At 58.6% G+C, this 16,867-nt stretch overlaps 1 protein-coding gene across 4 annotated transcripts in view; it reads left to right on the forward strand.

Annotated features, from left to right (window-relative positions):
* Nucleotides 1-15,572: 15,572 nt before the first annotated feature.
* Nucleotides 15,573-16,867, forward strand: part of dnajc4 (DnaJ (Hsp40) homolog, subfamily C, member 4) — a 121,901-nt gene continuing 120,606 nt past the window's right edge. For 3 of the 4 annotated variants that reach the window (XM_041179985.1, XM_041179987.1, XM_041179988.1), the window contains exon 1: nucleotides 15,573-15,688. The gene's annotated coding sequence lies outside the window, so the exon portion shown is untranslated. The remainder of the gene's footprint in view (nucleotides 15,689-16,867) is intronic. The other variant, XM_041179986.1, reaches the window with a different exon arrangement.

Here is a 16,867-nt window from a genome sequence, read left to right on the forward strand (position 1 = left end):
TAACCCCTGTTCCCCAACACCCTCCTCCACCCCCAACCCCTCTTCCCCAACCCCCTCCTCCACCCCAACCCCCCCTCCTCCACCCCAACCCCTCTTCCCCAACCCCCTCCTCCACCCCCCCACCCCCTCCTCTCCCCAACACCCTCCTCCACCCCAACCCCTCTTCCCCAACCCCCTCCTCCACCCCCCCACCCCCTCCTCCTCCCAACCCCCTCCTCCACCCCTAACCCCTCTTCCCCAACCCCCTCCTCCACCCCCCACCCCCCTCCTCCACCCCTAACCCCTCTTCCCCAACCCCCTCCTCCACCCCTAACCCCTGTTCCCCAACACCCTCCTCCACCCCAACCCCTCTTCCCCAACCCCCTCCTCCACCCCCCCACCCCCTCCTCTCCCCCACCCCCCTCCTCCACCCCTAACCCCTCTTCCCCAACCCCCTCCTCCACCCCCCACCCCCTCCTCCACCCCTAACCCCTCTTCCCCTAACCCCCTCCTCCACCCCTAACTCCTCCACCCCCCCACCCCCTCCTCCACCCCTAACCCCTTTTCCCCAACCCCCTCCTCCACCCCTAACCCCTGTTCCCCAACACCCTCCTCCACCCCAACCCCTCTTCCCCAACCCCCTCCTCCACCCCTAACCCCTGTTCCCCAACACCCTCCTCCACCCCAACCCCTCTTCCCCAACCCCCTCCTCCACCCCCCACCCCCTCCTCCACCCCTAACCCCTCTTCCCCAACCCCCTCCTCCACCCCTAACCCCTGTTCCCCAACCTCCTCCTCCACCCCCCCACCCCCTCCTCTCCCCAACACCCTCCTCCACCCCAACCCCTCTTCCCCAACCCCCTCCTCCACCCCCCCACCCCCTCCTCCTCCCAACCCCCTCCTCCACCCCTAACCCCTCTTCCCCAACCCCCTCCTCCACCCCCCACCCCCTCCTCCACCCCTAACCCCTCTTCCCCAACCCCCTCCTCCACCCCTAACCCCTGTTCCCCAACACCCTCCTCCACCCCAACCCCTCTTCCCCAACCCCCTCCTCCACCCCCCCACCCCCTCCTCTCCCCCACCCCCTCCTCCACCCCTAACCCCTCTTCCCCAACCCCCTCCTCCACCCCCCACCCCCTCCTCCACCCCTAACCCCTCTTCCCCAACCCCCTCCTCCACCCCTAACTCCTCCACCCCCCCACCCCCTCCTCCACCCCTAACCCCTTTTCCCCAACCCCCTCCTCCACCCCCACCCCCTCCTCCCCCCAACCCCTCTTCCCCAACCCCCTCCTCCACCCCTAACCCCTGTTCCCCAACCCCCTCCTCCACCCCCCCACCCCCTCCTCTCCCCAACACCCTCCTCCACCCCTAACCCCTGTTCCCCAACACCCTCCTCCACCCCAACCCCTCTTCCCCAACCCCCTCCTCCACCCCTAACCCCTGTTCCCCAACACCCTCCTCCACCCCAACCCCTCTTCCCCAACCCCCTCCTCCACCCCCCCACCCCCTCCTCTCCCCAACCCCCTCCTCCACCCCTAACCCCTGTTCCCCAACACCCTCCTCCACCCCCCCACCCCCTCCTCCACCCCTAACCCCTGTTCCCCAACCCCCTCCTCCACCCCCCCACCCCCTCCTCTCCCCAACCCCCTCCTCCACCCCCCCACCCCCTCCTCCACCCCTAACACCTGTTCCCCAACACCCTCCTCCACCCCAACCCCTCTTCCCCAAACCCCTCCTCCACCCCCCCACCCCCTCCTCTCCCAACCCCTCCTCCACCCCTAACCCCTCTTCCCCAACCCCCTCCACCCCCACCCCTCCTCCACCCCTAACCCCTCTTCCCCAACCCCCTCCTCCACCCCTAACTCCTCCACCCCCCCACCCCCTCCTCCACCCCTAACCCCTTTTCCCCAACCCCCTCCTCCACCCCTAACCCCTCTTCCCCAACCCCCTCCTCCACCACCCACCCCCTCCTCCACCCCTAACCCCTCTTCCCCAACCCCCTCCTCCACCCCTAACTCCTCCACCCCCCCACCCCCTCCTCCACCCCAACCCCTCTTCCCCCACCCCCTCCTCTCCCCAACCCCCTCCTCCACCCCTAACCCCTCTTCCCCAACCCCCTCCACCACCCCTAACTCCTCCACCCCCCCACCCCCTCCTCCACCCCTAACCCCTTTTCCCCAACCCCCTCCTCCACCCCTAACTCCTCCACCCCCCCACCCCCTCCTCCACCCCTAACCCCTTTTCCCCAACCCCCTCCTCCACCCCCACCCCCTCCTCCCCCCAACCCCCTCCTCCACCCCAACCCCTCTTCCCCAACCCCCTCCTCCACCCCCACCCCCTCCTCCCCCCAACCCCCTCCTCCACCCCTAACCCCTGTTCCCCAACACCCTCCTCCACCCCTAACTCCTCCACCCCCCCACCCCCTCCTCCACCCCTAACCCCTTTTCCCCAACCCCCTCCTCCACCCCCCCACCCCCTCCTCCCCCCAACCCCCTCCTCCACCCCTAACCCCTTTTCCCCAACCCCCTCCTCCACCCCCCACCCCCTCCTCCCCCCAACCCCCTCCTCCACCCCTAACCCCTTTTCCCCAACCCCCTCCTCCACCCCCCACCCCCTCCTCCCCCCAACCCCCTCCTCCACCCCAACCCCTCTTCCCCAACCCCCTCCTCCACCCCCCAGACCCTCCTCCACCCCAACCCCTTTTCCCCAACCCCCTCCTCCACCCCTAACCCCTTTTCCCCAAACCCCTCCTCCACCCCCCACCCCCTCCTCCCCCCAACCCCCTCCTCCACCCCAACCCCTCTTCCCCAACCCCCTCCTCCACCCCCCACCCCCCCTCCTCCCCCCAACCCCCTCCTCCACCCCTAACCCCTCTTCCCCAACCCCCTCCTCCACCCCAACCCCTCTTCCCCAACGCCCTCCTCCACCCCCCACCCCCTCCTCCCCCCAACCCCCTCCTCCACCCCAACCCCTCTTCCCCAACCCCCTCCTCCACCCCCCACCCCCTCCTCCCCCCAACCCCCTCCTCCACCCCTAACCCCTCTTCCCCAACCCCCTCCTCCACCCCTAACCCCTCTTCCCCAACCCCCTCCTCCACCCCAACCCCTCTTCCCCCCACCTCACAACCTCCTCACAATTCATTCCACCTCCCCCCACAAACCCATCCTCCCTCCACAAACCCATCCTCCCCACACAACCCCTTCCTCCCCCCCACAACCCTCTCCTCCCACCTCACAACCCCTTCCTCCCCCCACAACCCCTTCCTACCCCCACAAACCCATCCTACCCCCCACAACCCCTTCCTACCCCCCACAACCCCTTCCCCCCCAATCCCTTCCTACCCCCACAACTCCTTCCTCCCCCCACAACCCTCTCCTCCCCCCCCCACAACACCTTCCTCCCCCCACAAACCCATCCTCCCCCCACAACCCCTTCTTACCCCCCACAACCCCTTCCTACCCCCCACAACCCCTTCCTCCCCCCAATCCCTTCCTACCCCACAACCCCTTCCTCCCACCCTCACAACCCCTTCCTCCCCCCACAACCCCTTCCTACCCCCCACAACCCCTTCCTACCCCCACAAACCCATCCTACCCCCCACAACCCCTTCCTACTCCCCACAACCCCTTCCTACCCCCCACAACCCCTTCCTAGTCCCCACAACACCTTCCTCCCCCCCACAACCCCTTCCTACCCCCCACAACCCCTTCCTCCTCCCCAATCCCTTCCTACCCCCACAACCCCTTCCTCCCCCCACAACCCTCTCCTCCCCCCCCCACAACCCCTTCCTACCCCCCACAACCCCTTCCTACCCCCCACAACCCCTTCCTCCCCCCCAATCCCTTCCTCCCCCCACAACCCCTTCCTACCCCCCACAACCCCTTCCTACCCCCCACAACCCCTTCCTCCCCCCCAATCCCTTCCTCCCCCCACAACCCCTTCCTACCCCCACAACCCCTTCCTCCCCCCCAATCCCTTCCTCCCCCCACAACCCTTTCCTCCCCCCACAAACCCATCCTCCCCCCACAACCCCTTCCTCCCCCCCTCACAACCCCTTCCTCCCCCCCTCACAACCCCTTCCTCCCCCCCACAACCCTCTCCTCCCCCCCTCACAACCCCAACCTCCCCCCCCACAACCCCTTCCTCTCCTGCCCCCCTCACAACCTCCCCTCCCCCTCACAACCTCCCCCCCCCCTCACAACCCTTTCCTCCCCCCTCACAACCCTTTCCTCCCCCCCCCCACAATCCCAGCCCCCCCACAACCCCTTCCTCTCCTCCTCCCCTCACAAACCCCTCCTCCCTCCCCACAAACCCCTCCTCCCCCCCACAACCCCCTACTCCCCCCACAACCCCCTCCCCCCTTCCCACAACCCCCTCCTCCCTCCCCACAACCCCCTCCCCCCTTCCCACAACCCCCTCCTCCCTCCCCACAAACCCCTCCTCCCCCCCACAACCTCCTCCCTCCCCACAACCCCCTCCTCCCTCCCCACAACCCCCTACTCCCCCCACAACCCCCTCCCCCCTTCCCACAACCTCCTCCTCCCTCCCCACAACCCCCTCCCCCCTTCCCACAACCCCCTCCTCCCTCCCCACAACCCCCTACTCCCCCCACAACCCCCTCCCCCCTTCCCACAACCCCCTCCTCCCTCCCCACAATCCCCTCCTCCCCCCCAACCCCCTCCCCCCTTCCCACAACCCCCTCCTCCCCCCCTACAACCCCCTACTCCCTCCCCACAACCCCCTCCTCCCCCCCAACCCCCTCCCCCCTTCCCACAACCCCCTCCTCCCTCCCCAAAACCCCCTCCTCCCTCCCCACAACCTCCTCCCTCCCCACAACCCCCTCCTCCCCCCACAACCCCCTCCTCCCTCCCCACAACCCCCTCCTCCCTCCCCACAACACCCTCCTCCCTCCCCACAACCCCTTCCTCCCCCCACAACCCCCTCCTCCCCCCACAACCCCCTCCTCCCTCCCCACAACCCCCTCCTCCCTCCCCACAACCCCCTCCTCCCTCCCCACAACACCCTCCTCCCTCCCCACAACCCCTTCCTCCCCCCACAACCCCCTCCTCCCCCCACAACCCCCTCCTCCCTCCCCACAACACCCTCCTCCCTCCCCACAACACCCTCCTCCCTCCCCACAACAACCTCCTCCCTCCCCACAACCCCTTCCTCCCCCCACAACCTCCTCCCTCCCCACAACCCCCTCCTCCCTCCCCACAACCCCCTCCTCCCTCCCCACAGCCCCTTCCTCCCCCCCCCACCCCCGCCCACCTCCAGCTGTTCCTCCCTCGTCCCACTCGCACTTCTCCCAGGCTGACGGTGAGCCGACGCCTGCCCCCCCACCCCCCCCGCCTCCCTCCGCCCTGCCGACTGTGTTTGGGTTAAGCCGGAGTCGCTTGCCGGCTGTTTATTTTTCCAGCAGCAGGGGCTGATCTGTATCGGCGCTCCGGCAGGCCCTGCGCACCGTGGGCTCTGTGGCAGGCTGGGGGCGGTGCCGAGTTGCCTCCCGGTTCCCCCACAGCCTGCCCTCCACCTCCCCCCCACCCCCCCCACCACCCCCGCCAACCCTGCCAGATCCACCTGCCGATCTACATTGTTTTTGAAACCAGAGCTCTGAATTCACCCTCATTTAAAAAGCACCTTTATCTCGCGCACAGCTACAGCAACAAAAAGAAATGTCATTTGACATGACGCCAGAGGAATGCTTTACAATGGAGACAAAATCCCCTCATCACGTCAGAACAATATCTCCACTGTGCACAGGGGTCTGAGAGCCTGCTGGAGCTGCGTGGGGGAGGGGGAGGGGGAGGGGGAGGGGGAGATGGTGGACGGGGAGAACTTTGGCCGCGGTGACAGCACAGACGCAGGCCATTCGGCCCATCCGCTGTTTCGCTGGTGTTCCCGCTCCACGCGAGCCTCCTCCCCCCTCACCCTGCCCCCCCCTCACCTTTTCATCTCACCACCCGCCCCCCCACCCCCCCCCCCCGTGTCAACACGTCTCTCCAGCTTTCCCCATCAACACGTCGAGCGCTCACCGCAGTCAGCAGATCTCACGTTCTCCGGACCTCCCCGCTGCAGGGCTTGGTGAGACCACCACCACCCCCCCACCCCCTCCCCACCCCCCCCCCCCCCCACCCCCCCCCGCCTCAACCACCACTCTGTTGCCTTCCCTATGGGGAGTGTGGTCGCACAGTGGCCTCGCTACTCGATTGGCAATCCACAGAGGGTCGGACTAAAGCACGGAGATGTGAGGCCAAATCTCGCCAGGGCCACTGGGGAGTTTAAATTAAATCAAGTTCTGGATTGAAAGCTCTTATTGCTAGGGCAGAGCCGGGTCCCATGCTGGCCGCCGCTCTGGTTTACGGAGGCACACCGAGTTACTTCCTAAACCAAGAAACCAACGGCATCCTTCAAAGGGGGAGGAGAGAAACAATTCAGGCCGAAGGGCAGAGAGTGGATGCCAAATGGACCGTCCTTTGAAAGAACTGACACAGACATGATGGGCTGAATGGCCTCCTTCTGTGCTGTGCTGTCCTGTAATTCTACATCGAACACTCCTTTGGCAACAAAAAGAGAAAACGCCGGAAGAGCTCAGCAGGTCTAGCAGCACCCGTGGAGAGAGAAACAATTAACGGTTTTGAGTCCGTACAACCCTTCTTCAGAGCGGTTTGCAACTTGATCTTCTCTGGGGGGGATGGTGAGGTGGGGGGTGGCCTGAGACTTTCGACAGGACACTGTTCCCTTCAGGGAGGTCAGCCGCCCTTCCGTGCGGTCGCCCGAGTGCCTGTTCACACCACCAGGCCGCGAGGTGGCTAGCGGCAAGCTGCTCGACTGCGGCGTGCGTCACAGCTGAACGCAAGGGCCCCCGCCCCGCGAGCAGAGCCCGGAACCGAGACTGTGCGGACGAAGGAAATGGTTCGGATTCGATCCCTTGCCCTCGCAAGAGGAATTAAGGCAGCGAGGGACATTATGCACACGCTCCCAGGATTGCACAGTGAGGGGGGGGCGGGGGCCCGAGTCCAGAACAGAAAGTGAGGTACAACCTTAAAATGAGAGCCAGGCCATACAGAGATGATGTCAGGTAGCACTTCCCCATACAAAGGGGAGTGGAAATCTGGAACTCTTTCCCCCCTACCCCCCAAAAGCTGCTGAGGCTGGGAGTGAAATGAAAATTTCAAGCTCCAGAGCGATAGCTTTTTGTCGGGTGAGGGGATTGAGGGTTACTGAACCGAGGCAGGTGGATGGAGTTAAGGTACAGATCGGCCGTGGCCTGAACGAGCGACGGAACAGGCTCGAGGGGCTGAATGGCCTCCGCCTGCTCCCATGTTCCGATAACCATGCGACTGCTTTTATTTCTCAACTGCAGATCCGGCTCCCTTTGGAAAGTTTAGCCGGAAAATTTCTCTGATTCGGGGATGGGGGGGAAGGACTCTCGCCATGTGCTCGGGATCCTAAGTGGCACCAACTTGAAGGGTCATGAGGACTCGAAACGTCAACTCTTTTCTTCTCCGCCGACGCTGCCAGACCTGCTGAGTTTTTCCAGGTAATTCTGTTTTTGCCCTGTTTAGGTTCTGTCTGCCAAGCCCCACACGGGGAGCACAGCTATTCTGAGTCCAGAGCCGCTGAGAACTGACAGCCATGGAGCGGAAACCCTGGCTTGAATTTTCACTTTGGGGACAGGAGCCAGGAGCAGGGTCCCGGAACCAACCCTGCATGGGTGGTGGGCAAATGTGTGGGGGGGGGTGGGGGGGGTAGGATTAGTTTCTGACTGGGACTTGCACCGGGGTATCACCTTATCACCTTTCGATTGGCGCGGAGACAGGATCAGTGTCCGATCGAGGGTGGCAGTACAAGGTAAGTCACTGAGAAGTGGGTTTCAACAAGAAGCAGGAGGTGGGTGGCATTGTCACTGGACTCGCATTACAGGGGACCCAGCGTAACGCCCTGGGGGGACCCGGGTTCGAATCCCACCATGGGAGCTGGTGAAATTTGAATTCAATAAAAACCTGGAATTAAGGGCAGAATTTTCCGCCTGTCGGGCAGGCCTGACCCAATCTCCGGCGGGCAGGGGAGATGATTCCCCGCTGGAGAAGCAGGCCTCGCCGCCATTTTACGTGGGTGGGCCAATTAAGGCCCACCCAGCGTGATGTCCGGCGGGAGGCGCTATACCCTCCCTATGCGGACGGGGGTGATTCCCCAAAAGCGAGAGTGCGCCCTTTCCCGCATGCGCACGATAGAGCGCACTCAACTGCCTGAGGCTAAGTGCTGCCTCAGGGAGATCACTGACAAAAACAAAAATACCTGGAAAAACTCAGCAGGTCTGGCAGCATCTGCGGACAGGAACACAGTTAACGTTTCGAGTCCGCATGACTCTTCAACAGAACTAAGGAAAAATAGAAAAGGGGTGAAATATAAGCTGGTTTAATTGGGGTAGGGGGGGTGTTGGGACAAGAGAGCTGGATAGAGGGCCAGTGATAGGTGGAGATAACCAAAAGCTGCCACAGACAAAAGGACAAAGAGGTGTTGAAGGTGGTGATATTATCTAAGGAATGTGCTAATTAAGGGTAGAAAGCAGGACAAGCAAGGTACAGATAGCCCTAGTGGGGGTGGGATGAAGGAATTGAAATAGGCTAAAAGGTAGTGATAAAACAATGGATGGAAATACATTTAAAAATACTGGAAATAGGTGGGAAAAGAAAAATCTATATAAATTATTGGAAAAAACAAAAAGGAGGGGGAAAATCGGAAAGGGGGTGGGGATGGAGGAGAGAGTTCATGATCTAAAATTGTTGAACTCAATATTCAGTCCAGAAGGCTGTAAAGTGCCTAGTCGGAAGATGAGGGGCTGTTCCTCCAGTTTGCGTTGAGCTTCACTGGAACAATGCAGCAAGCCAAGGACAGACATGTGGGCATGAGAGCAGGGTGGAGTGTTGAAATGGCAAGCGACAGGGAGGTCTGGGTCATGCTTGTGGACAGACCGAAGGTGTTCTGCAAAGCGGTCACCCAGTCTGTGTTTGGTCTTTCCAAAGTAGAGGAAACTGCATTGGGAGCAAGGAATGCAATAGACTAAATTGAAGGAAGTGCAAGTGAAACGCTGCTTCACCTGAAAGGAGTGTTTGGGCCCTTGGACGGTGAGGAGAGGGGAAGTAAAGGGGCAGCTGTTGCACCTTCTGCGGTTGCATGGGAAGGTGCCGTGGGAGGGGGTTGAGGTGTAGGGGGTGATGGAGGAGTGGACCAGGGTGTCACAGAGGGAACGATCCCTGCGGAATGCCGCTAGGGGGGTGAAGGGAAGATGTGTTTGGTGGTGGCATCATGCTGGAGTTGGCAGAAATAGCGGAGGATGATCGCTGACAGTTGTTCAAACATCAAAAATAGAAAAATAAAAAAATCCTTAACATGTCCCCCTCATGTGACAATGTCACACGAGATGGGACACGTTAACAAATTTCACTATAACTTTATTAAAGTTTTTTAAACTCTACATGAAAGCTCGTCCCGCCGGTGGATGAGGTTTCATGTTTTTTCTGGTTCCCGCCAGGGCTCCTGACCGACCCACCAGCCTTAAGGTTGGACGGGCAGGTCCTTTACTTGTTTAACTGATCCTGTCAATGGCCTCAATTGGCCATTGACAGGTCGGAGGGCCCACAGCTGGTTTTGCTGCGCCCCCACGTTCCTGAAAATTTAAATGGGGCGGGGTGATGTTGGGGGTTCCCTCCGATGTCATCCTGCGTCATTTTGCACGGCGGCGAGTGGGCCCCGCCCCCCTGCTCGCCGACGGCAAAGTTCAACCCTAAAAGTCTGATAATGACCACGAAACCAGTGCTGATCGTTGTAAAAACCCATCTGGGTCACTAATGCCTCTGTAGGGAAGGAAATCTGCTGTCCTTACCTGGTCTGGCCTACATGTGACTCCAGACCCCACAGCGATGTGCTTGGCTCTTAAATGCCCCCTGATCAAGGGCAATTAGGGATGGGCAATAAACGCCGGCCTAGACAAAAGGTTTCGGAAAACTTTAATTCAAAACTGCCACTTTGTAAGGGAGTGGTGGGGGTGGGGTTGTGGAAGTCCCTGTACAGGGTGGCAATCCAACTGCAGTAATCATGGTTTTATTTAGTGCGTAATGTGCCTTTAAGAGTAATACTTATTAGGCAAGATCACATGATCTGAAGTAACCAATAGGAGAGCAGGACGGGTTACCTCAGCAGTCAGGGTGGAGATAGAGTTGGAGTGGAAAGCACACGTGAAGCTGCTCTGAGTATAATGCAAATAAACTTAATGTTTCCACCCGGGAAGTGTCTGCAGATCAATTCTATCATTGACAGCACAACTCGGACACCCTACAACACCCACCCAGACAGGAAGGGAGGGCCTATAGGCCTGCCAGGAGCACTGGTTTGCCACTTAAACTGCAAACTCCCCACCCTGCCCCGCTGCGTTGTGTGACATTGGGAAACCGAGGCCAGCTGGAAAGCCCCAGTCTGCCGCCGCCACCCCTGTCCCTGGTCGACGAGGCTCTTCGTGAGCCCAGACACCCGTCTGCCGAAACAACAGGTGTCAGGATGGGTTCGGGAGACCACCACACCGGCCGGTCCTGTCACTTCCGTACCCTATTCCTCTCTGTTCCCAACCTCAAGCTGCCCATTGCTCAACCCCCTTGCCTCGTCCCCTCAATATGAGGGAAAGGTTAAGAAACTGGGAAAACAGTGGCGACTGAGGTGGTTGGGGATGTTAATTGGAGAGGGTTAAGGCAGCGGAACAGTTAATCTCACACATTTACAGTGACAGTTCGGTTAAGGGTATATAGCAGGGAGGGAGGGTGAGGGAGTGTGAAATATAGTGGACATGTACATAAATTGGAAGGAGAGAAAATGGTTAACATGGTTTATGGGATCTGCGGCCTTATAATTACAGGCCTAGGCTATAAAACCAAAAAAACTATGATGAACCTGAATAAAACACTGCTTCAGCCTCAGTTGGAGCATGGCATCCAGTTCTGGGCACCGCACTTTAGGAAACAAGTGAAGGCTTCAGAGATCGTGGGAAAAGGGTTGGTTCCAGGGATGAGGGGCTTCAGTTAATGTGGAAAGTCTGGAGATGCTGGGACCATTCTCTCCAGAGAAGAGACGGCCAAGGGGAGATTTGACAGAGGTTTTCAGAACCATGAGGGGTCTGGACAGAGTAAATAGGGAGAAGCTGTTCCCATTGGCTGAAGGGTTGAGATCCACCCATTGAAGGTGACTGGCAAAAGGACCAAAGATGGCATGAGGAGAATCTTTTTTTTAAACCAAATGAGCTAAGTGGATCTGGAAGGCACTGCCGGAGAGTGTGGTGGTGACATATTCAATCATGGCTCTCAAAGAAAAAGATTTTGCAGGGCTACGAGTGAAAGACATGGGAGCGGGACCAGCTAATCTGTTCTTGAACCGAGCTGGCACGGACACGATGAGTCAAATGGCCTCCATCTGTGCTGTAACCAGTCTACAATTCTAAGCACCGATCGCACAAAGCATTGGGAGAGCAAGACTGAAATGGAAACAAATTAAACGGCAACTTTGAATCAAGACAAAACTGACATATGAGCCAGGGAACTAAATGAGAAACTTTCTCATCATCAAAAACTCCTGCAAGTCCTTTTAGCTACGCTCGGTCACACTCTCACCCAAGTCAGAAGGCTGCGGGTTTGAGCCCCACTCCGAGACTGGAACCATAACCCTGGCTGACAGACACTTCCGATGCAAGGTGGAGGAAGTGCCACACTGTTGGAGGCGCTGTCTTTCAGACGAGATATACTGAAGCCCTCAGCCTGCAGGTTTAGATGAACGTTGACGATTCCAGGGTGCTAGCAGAAGAAGGACAGGGGGAGGGGTTAGGTGGGGAGGTGACGTTTGTCCAGGTGTCCCTCAACCAGTAACAACTTTATGATTAAAAACAGACAATGCGAAAAATAGTCGGCAGGGCAATGCAGTGTTAGCATTTCGGGCTGATAAGCTTTCACCGGAACTTTACAATAATTGGCAAAACCAATTGATGAATTGGGGAGATGAAAATTTTTTTGACCCCGTGACATGGGGCAGTCTGGGATGCGCTGCCTGAAAGGGCGGTGGGAGTAGATTCAGCAGCAGCTTTCGAAAGGGGAGTTGGATAAATAGTCAAAAAGGAAAAATATGCAGGGCTATGGGAGGGGGAGGGGATGGGGGCAGAGCAGGTGGGGAGTGGGACGATTTGGATAAATGTCAAAGAGCTGGCACAGGCATGAGGGGCTGAATGGCTTCCTTCAGCTTCATGTGCCTTTATGATCACCAAAAAAAAGTATTAACGTCAAAACATCACAGTTCGAAAGTAATACCTTTGGTTTCAAAGCTCTTTGGGTAGTTCTGAAGAGGTGTAAGGTATTATATATAAAAACAGATTTACAGGTATATGTATAACAGATATATGTAATCTTTATATTATTTTATATAAGCACAAATCATCCTCTCCCTTCACCAGTCATGTTTCCGTGTTCTCGGCCCAACCATCTTCAGCCGCTTCATCAATGACCTTCCTTCCATCATAAGGTCAGAAGTGGGGATGTTCGCTGATGATTGCACAATGTTCAGCACCATTCGTGACTCCTTAGATACTGAAGCAGTCCATGTCCAAATGTAGCAAGATCAGGACAATATACAGGTTTGGGCTGACAAGTGACAAGTTACATTCACGCTACAGCAAGTGCCAGGCAATGACCATCTCCAACAAGAGAGAATCTAACCATTGCCCACTGACGTTCAATGGCATTACCATCACTGAATCCCCCACTATCAACATCGTGGGGGGTTACCATTGACCAGAAACTGAACTGGACCAGCCATATAAATACCGTGGCTGAGAGCAGGTCAGAGGCTGGGAATCCTATGGCGAATGACTCACCTCCTGACTCCCCAAAACCTGTCCACCATCTACAAGGCACAAGTCAGGAGTGTGATGGAATACTCTCCACTTGCCTGGATGAGTGCAGCTCCCACAACACTGAAGAAGCTCGACACCATCCGGTGTCGACAAAGCAGACCCGCTTGATTGGCTCCACATCCACTACCTTCAACGTTCACTCCCTCCACCACTGACACACAGTAGCAGCAGTGTGTGTACCATCTACAGGATGCACTGCAGGAATTCACCAAGGCTCCTTAGACAGCACCTTCTAAGCCCGCAACCTCTACCATCTAGAAGGACAAGGGCGGCAGGTAGATGGGAACACCACCACCTGCAAGTTCCCCTCCAAGCCACACACCAACCTGACTTGGAAATATATCGGCCGTTCCTTCACTGTTATTGGATCAAAATCCTGGAACTCCCTCATAGAGTCAAAGAGTTATACAGCACAGGAACAGGCCCTTCAGCCCATCGTGTCCATGCCGGCCATCAAGCACCTATCTACTCTAATCCCATTTTCCAGTACTTGGCCCACAGCCCTGTATGCTATGGTGTTTCAAGTGCTCATCTATATACTTCTTAAATGTTGTGAGGGTTCCTGTCTCTACCACCCTTCAGGCAGTGAGTTCCAGATTCCAACCATCCTGAGTGAAAAAAATTTTCCTCAAATCCCCTCTAAACCTCCTGCCCCTTACCTTAAATCTATGCCCCCTGGTTATTGACACCTCTGCCGAGGGGAATTTTTTTTCCCTATCTACATTATCTATGCCCCTCATAATTTTGTATACCTCAATCAGGTCCCCCCTCAGCCTTCTCTGCTCTAAGGAAAACAACCCTAGCCTATCCAGTCTCTCTTCATAGCTGAAGCGCTCCAGCCCAGGCAACATCCTGGTGAATCTCCTCTGCACCCTCTCCAGTGCAATCGCATCCTTCCTATAGTGTGGCGACCAGAACTGCACACAGTACTCCAGCTGTGGCCTAACCAGCGTTTTATGCAACTCCAACATAACCTCCCTGCTCTTATATTCTATGCCTCGGCTAATAAAGGCAAGCATCCCATGTGCCTTCGTAACCACCTTAGCTCCCTGTGCTGCTGCCTTCAGTGATCTATGGATATGTACACCAAGGTCCCTCTGATCCTCTGTACCTCCTAGGCTCCTACCGTTTCATTTCTCAGGATTAAATTCCAGTTGCCATTACTCTGCCCATCTGACCAGCCCGTCTGTATCGTCCTGCCGTCTGAGGCTTTCCTCCTCGCTATTTACCACACCGCCAATTTTTGTGTCACCTGCCAATTTAACGGCGCTGTGGGTGTACCTACACCACAGGGACTGCGGCGGTTCAAGAGGGCGGCTCAGCCCCCACCTTCTCAAGGGGCAATTAGGGATGGGCAATAAACGCTGGGTCCAGCCAGTGACACCCGCATCCCGTGAAGAAATAGAAAAATGGAATTTTAACCCAACTCATCCCACAGGAAACCCAGGAGATTGGGTGGTGGAATGGCAGTTTTACGCCCAGCGCAATATTAGTGACAAAGGGGAGCAAAATAAGGCGGGACGGGAAACCCGCCTGATTTTCTGCACGGTAATTGGGTTAAAATCGCTTCCCACGACCGCATATCCAGAAGTAAATCTTTTCCCTGTTTCCTCCGCACCCCCCCCTTCCCTCTCCCCTCCCCCCTTCCCCCTCCCTCCCCCCCTTCCCCCTCCCCTTCCCCCTCCCTCCCTCCCCCCTCCCCCCTTCCCCCTCCCTCCCCCTCCCTCTCCCCTCCCCCCTTCCCCCTCCCTCCCCCCTTCCCCCTCCCCTTCCCCCTCCCTCCCTCCCCCCTCCCCCCTTCCCCCTCCCTCCCCCTCCCTCCCCCCTCCCCCCTTCCCCCTCCCCTCTCCCCCTCCCTCTCCCCTCCCCCCTTCCCCCTCCCTCCCCCCTTCCCCCTCCCCCTTCCCCCTCCCCCTTCCCCTTCCCCCTCCCCCTTCCCCTTCCCCCCTCCCCCTCCCCCTCCCCTCCCCCCCCTCCCCTCCCCCTCCCCTCCCCCCCCTCCCCCCTTCCCCCTCCCCCTCCCCCCCTCCCCCCTTCCCCCTTCCCCCTCCCTCCCCCCTCCCCCCTTCCCCCTCCCTCCCCCCTTCCCCCTCCCTCCCTCTCTCCCCTCCCCCCTTCCCCCTTCCCCTCCCCTCCCTCCCCTCCCCTCCCCCTTCCCCCCTTCCCCCTCCCCTCCCCCCCCCTCTCCCCCCTTCCCCCTCCCTCTCCCCTCCCCCCTTCCCCCTCCCTCCCTCCCCCTCTCTCCCCCCCACTCTCTCTCCCCCCCTCTCCCTCTCTCTTCGGACTGTCGAGTTTCCACGGGGACCCAGGGTCGAGGGGGGAGGGGGGGTGGGTGGCGGGGGAAGAGCAGCCGTCGGGATATTTAACCATGTAGGGCATCACCGAACCCTCAACCTCTGGCAGCCAGCCGCGGCCACTGAGCATGCGCGTATCCCGGCCGGCCGTCCGCCTGACGTCACCGGCGGGGGAGAGGGAGGAGGGGAAGGAAGGTGGGGGTGGGGGGGTGGGGGGGGGGGGGCGCGCGTTGAAGGAGGCAGAGCAGGACTGACGCATGCTCAGTCTCGCCTTTGAAGCCCAACGGCCGTCACCGAGGCGCGCGGAGTTGAGAAGCCCGGCGACGTCACGAAAAGGGCGGGGCCTTTCCTCCCGGACCTACCCCCGGCGCATGCGCAGACATGGCGCCGGCCCAGCTGAGGCGGCGCAGGCTGGAGGAGTGGGTCTCGCTGCCATTTTAAAACAATCGTAAGCTCAAACAGCGAAGGTATATTGATCCGTGACCGCCACAACACCATGAGTGGGGGGCGTTGACATTGACTTTTTTTTGTCTCTGACTTGGACGCGTTAGCTTTCCTGCAGGGATTCTCCTCCTTAAAGGGGAGGCTGCTGGCCTGTCACCATCCATTTTGTTTTTGGTCCCATTTATTCCACACTCCAGTTGCTGGGCTGCAGCTGAAGGGCAGCAGGACAGACATGTGGGGCAACAGAGTCCTTCCCCCTCCCTCCTCTCTCACACACACACACACACACACACACACACACAGTAAGGCTAGAAAGCCAGGTTCCATATGGGGCACTGGTAAATTGGGTGACGTTCAAACAAGAATCGAGTCTTCACCGCCCCTGAGATCCCCATCGCTTGTACTTGCCGAGTGCCAGCTTGGCGTAGCGCTGGCACACAATGACTCCGGTGGAAACAGCATCTTTCACCCAACTCCAGGTGCCCCGCAGCGCTTCTTTCAAGGCCCTAAAGCCAATGAGTCTGTAAGATTTGAGCCCCCCCCCCCACCGGCTCCAGGACTCGAGCAAACAGATCCAACCAGTTGCCGGTACTGAGTGAGTGCAGCACTGTCCGAGGCGCTGTCCTTTGGATGAACCATTAAACCGAGGCCCACGCACCACCGCCTCCCCCAGCTCCGCTCCTTGTCTACCCTCTCGGGTAAGAGTTCCCATGGCACATATCTCGAAGCGGAGAGAGGGGGAGGTCTCCCCAGTGCCCTGGCCAATATTTACCCCTCAACCATCATGAAAAGTGGATGACCTGGTCATTATTTATTTCTGGGAGCATTCTTGCTTGGATGTTGTGGATCCTATGTTGCAAGAATAACCGCACTTCAAAAAGTACTTCATTGACTGTGAGGTGATGCACTTGGGCAGGACAAACAAGGCACGGGAATACACGATGAATGGTAGGACCCTGGGAAGTGCTGTGGATCAGAGGGACCTTGGTGTACATGTCCACTGGTCCCTTAAGGTAGCGTGACTGGTAAATAAGGTGGTTAAGAAGGCATATGGGCTACTTGCCTTTATTAGCCAAGGCATAGAATTTAAGAGCAGGGAAATTATGCTGGAACTGTATAAAACACTGGTTAGGCCACAGCTAGAGTATTGCTTGCAGTTCTGGAATGCTCATTATAGGAAAGATGTGATTGCACTAGAGAGA

This window comes from Carcharodon carcharias, chromosome 37 (assembly GCF_017639515.1).
Source record: "Carcharodon carcharias isolate sCarCar2 chromosome 37, sCarCar2.pri, whole genome shotgun sequence".
Classification (NCBI taxonomy): domain Eukaryota; kingdom Metazoa; phylum Chordata; class Chondrichthyes; order Lamniformes; family Lamnidae; genus Carcharodon; species Carcharodon carcharias.